Source organism: Cryptomeria japonica, chromosome 8, assembly GCF_030272615.1.
Source record: "Cryptomeria japonica chromosome 8, Sugi_1.0, whole genome shotgun sequence".
Classification (NCBI taxonomy): domain Eukaryota; kingdom Viridiplantae; phylum Streptophyta; class Pinopsida; order Cupressales; family Cupressaceae; genus Cryptomeria; species Cryptomeria japonica.
This window is the reverse complement of record NC_081412.1, coordinates 667,313,694-667,317,975: the sequence shown is the minus strand read 5'-3', so window position 1 is coordinate 667,317,975 and position 4,282 is coordinate 667,313,694.

The following is a 4,282-nucleotide window of genomic DNA, read 5'->3' as shown; positions in this document are numbered from 1 at the left end:
GGGCTAAAACCACCCAATAAGGTGTAGCCGACCTTATCTCCCTTCTAGATGGCCTATGACATGTTAAAGCACACATCAACACGTGTCGCTCCCTTTTACAGCTCATTTATGTATCCGATACAAATTATTTTTCCTATTTCAGGAGTACAAACTTCTGGAGGCCATAACTTGAGAAGCGGGTGTCCGATTGACGAACCGTTTGAAGCGCCGGAAAGCTCGCGAAGTGCTCTATCACCTCGTAACCGGCTTCGCCGGTTACGGCCACTTTTCAGGGCGTTTCGGAGCCTCTAAAGTCCCCAAATTTAAGTTTAAACATTTTATTGCACCCCTCCAAGACAAAAACTTTAATATCTTCAAAACTAGCTGTGACCTTGCGACGAAACTTTACCGGAATGCTTATCTAGCCAACCAGAAGCTTCAGGGAGAGTTTCACACCATTTCGTGCTCAAATAAAAACTTACTATAAATAGTAACCTCACATAAATGCAAGGTTGAGACACCATTTTTCCCAACAAATCTCCCACTTGTCGAACACCTTGCATGAGCGGAAGGGAATGTCAACACAATGAATCAATTGCTAGGGGCCATAAGGCCCATAGACTCTGAACACCATCTGAACTTCTCTGTGCTCACAGCCTTAGTTAAAGCATCTGCAACATTCATCAAAGTGTCCACCTTAACCAGCTTCACCCTACCATCTTCGACCATATCTCTAACAAAATGATATTGAACATCAATATGTTTGGTCCGGGCATGAAATGTCGGGTTCTTAGCTAGGCTAATTGCACTCTGACTGTCACAGTAAACTGTCACTGAACCTTGTTTTATTCCAATATCCGAACACAGTCTCTTAAGCCAAATGGCCTCTTTACAAGCATGAGTAGCTGCCATATACTCTGCTTCAGTAGTGGATAAAGCAACCACAGCCTGTCGCTTACTCATCCAACTAATTGCACCACCAAACAAAGTAAACACATAAGCACTGGTGGATCTTCTGCTATCAATATCACCTGCCCAATCTGAATCCACATAACCATGGATATCAAGGGAAGTCATGTCTCCAACTGAATTACCATGATAACACAAAGAATACTCTGAAGTACCCTTCAAATATCTAAAGACTCTTTTGACTGCATCCCAATGAACTCTACCAAGATTAGACATATATCTAGAAAGTACTCCCACTGCTTGGGCAATGTCTGGTCTAGTATAGACCATAGCATACATCAAGCTTCCAACCGCACTCTGGTAAGGCACTCTGCTCATGTCTTCCATCTCCAATGGGGATGTAGGACAATATGAAACAGATAGTTTCATTCCAACTGTAAAAGGAACACTCAATGGTCTACAATTCTGCATGTTGAACCTCTGTAACACTGAATTCACATACTTACTCTGGCCTAGCCATAGCTTTCTGTTCACTCTATCTCTTCTAATTTCCATCCCAAGAATGTGCTTTGCTGCACCAAGATCTTTCATTTCAAATTTAGCAGCGAGCTGAGACTTCAGTTCTGAAATCATACTTTTCCCTTTACCAATGAATAACATATCATCAACATACAATGCAATGAATAAGAAATGATCACCATAAGATTTATAATAAACACAGTGATCTGATTTAGAACGTTCAAATCCCAAACTCAACACATATGTATCAAATTTCTGGTACCACATCCTAGGACTTTGTTTGAGGCCATACAAAGATTTCTTCAATTTATAGACCAAATTACTTTTGCCTTTCACCACATAGTGCTCCGGTTGTGTCATATAAATATCTTCCTCCAAATCACCATGAAGGAAAGCAGTTTTCACATCCATTTGCTCAACCTCTAAATCATAAGCAGTAGCAATAGAAAGCAAAAATCTAATGGACGTCATTTTTGCAACAGGAGAAAATATCTCACCGTAATCAACACCCTCAACCTGAGAGTAGCCTTTTTCAACCAACCTTGCTTTATACTTCTCAATGCTTCCATCTGAACCAATCTTTTTCTTGAACACCCATTTACAACCAACAGGTTTTCGTCCTTCAGGCAATGGTACAAGATCCCATGTATCATTCTTTTTCAAAGCTTCCATTTCTTCCTCCATAGCAATCTTCCAAGATTCTGCATCATTCATACCTAATGCCTCTTCTACAGATTTCGGTTCATCCACACTAGTATTCAGAGCAAAAATACATCTCCAATCATCAGGTGAATACCTTTCAGGTGGTTGTCTATGTCTTGTAGACCTTCGAACAAGCTGAGTTGGAGGTTCTTCCTCCTCTTCTGAAGATTCAGAGCTAGATGAGCTCTCCTCAAATTCTTGCCTATCTAGGGGTCTCGATTCAACTCTTTCAGGTGTAGAAGGAAGTTGAATTACATCTTCTTTTTTAATCTGTTCTGGCTGCAATGTAACAGAAGGAGACTTAATTTCTCTAAAAATAACACTTCTACTGTGAATTACCTTTTGTGCAACAGGGTCCCAAAGCTTGTATCCTTTCACACCATAACTATACCTGATGAAGATACATTTCACAGCCTTGTTCTCCAACTTTGTTCGCTTCTCCTTTGGCACATGTGCATATGCCTCACAACCAAAAACTCTAAGATGTCTCAATGAAGGCTTGTGACCTGACCATGCTTCCATAGGCGTTTTATCAACAAGAGCTGATGTAGGAGACCTGTTAATCAGGTAGCAAGCAGTGGCAACAGCTTCAGCCAAAAACTTTTGTTCAAGACCAGCACCACTCAACATACTCCTAGCCTTTTCCATCAGTGTCCTGTTCATTCTTTCTGCAACTCCATTCTGCTGTGGAGAATACGGAGTTGTCTTCTGCCTATTAATTCCATAGTCTTTACAGAATCTATCAAAATCATTAGAGCAAAACTCACCGCCATTATCAGTTCTCAAACATTTTATTTTCTTTCCAGTCTGCAACTCAACCATTGCTTTAAATTCATTAAAACGACTAAAAACTTCAGATTTACTCTTTAGAAAATATACCCATGTCCTTCTACTAAAATCATCAATAAATGAAACATAATATGTGGATTTTCCAATCGAAGAGACATCTACTGGACCAAACACATCAGAATGGATAAGGTCCAGAACACCACAAGTTTTATGAGAACTCGAGTAAAACTGAACGCGGTTTTGTTTTCCATAAATGCAATACTCACAGAAATCAAAGTCAAGATTACAATCATTCAAACCTTCAACAAGATTTTTATTTTTCAAGGTCCTTAGACCCTTTTCTCCAATGTGGCCAAGTCTCTAGTGCCATAACATAGTCTTCTCTGCAGGTAACTTTGCTTCAGACGAAAGAGCACCCTTAGGTACCCAAAAACCATTTCCATCTGCTGAAGGTGAAACCTTCAAATCTTCCAGTGAAGTATCCGCAGATTTACTTTTTACAGAAGTGCTATTACACTCTACAGTGTATGCTTCAAGCTTATACAAAGTGCCAAACCTGACACCTCTAGCAACTACCATAGCACCCTTAATCATCTTACATCTTGTTTCAGAAAAGACTACCTGCACACCCACATCTATCAATTTGCTCACAGATAACAGGTTTCGTTTTAATCCAGGGATATGCAGCACACCATTAATCCCTTTTATTCTACCATCAGAAAACCTGATTCTAACCTTACCTCGACCAACAATGTCTAGAGGTGAATCATCACCCAAGTACACCTTACCTCCATTAAATCCTTCATATTCAGAAAACCAATCTCTATTGGAAGTCATATGAAAAGATGCACCTGAGTCAATTAGCCAGGCATCATTACCTGCATGAGTCGCCAAAGCCGCAATAAATGCATCGCCATCTTCCTTGTCGGACTCAGAATCAGAATCGAACTTTTTCTTTTTCTTCTTCTTTTCTTCTTTGCAGTCCTTACTGATGTGACCCAGTTTACCGCAATTCCAGCAAATGACTTTGGACTTTCCAGGAGATTTCGATCTCCCTTTGGATTTGGACTTGCCGCGCTTCTCATTCTTCTTGCCTTTCTCCTTAGGTCTTCCACGAACAGTTAGGGCTTCCTTTGAACTGATGGATACCTTCCTTCGCATCTCTTCACCGAGTAGGGCACCCACCACGTCTTCAGATTTCAAAACAACAGAAGTACTACCGATAGCCATAACAAGAGAATCCCACGAATCAGGCAAAGAACAAAGCAAGATCTGACATTTCTCCTCCTCGTCCATCTTAACACCGACGGATACTAATTGAGCCACAATCATATTGAATGCTTCTAGGTGGTCTGCAATTCGTCCACCCTCTTCCATCTTCAAG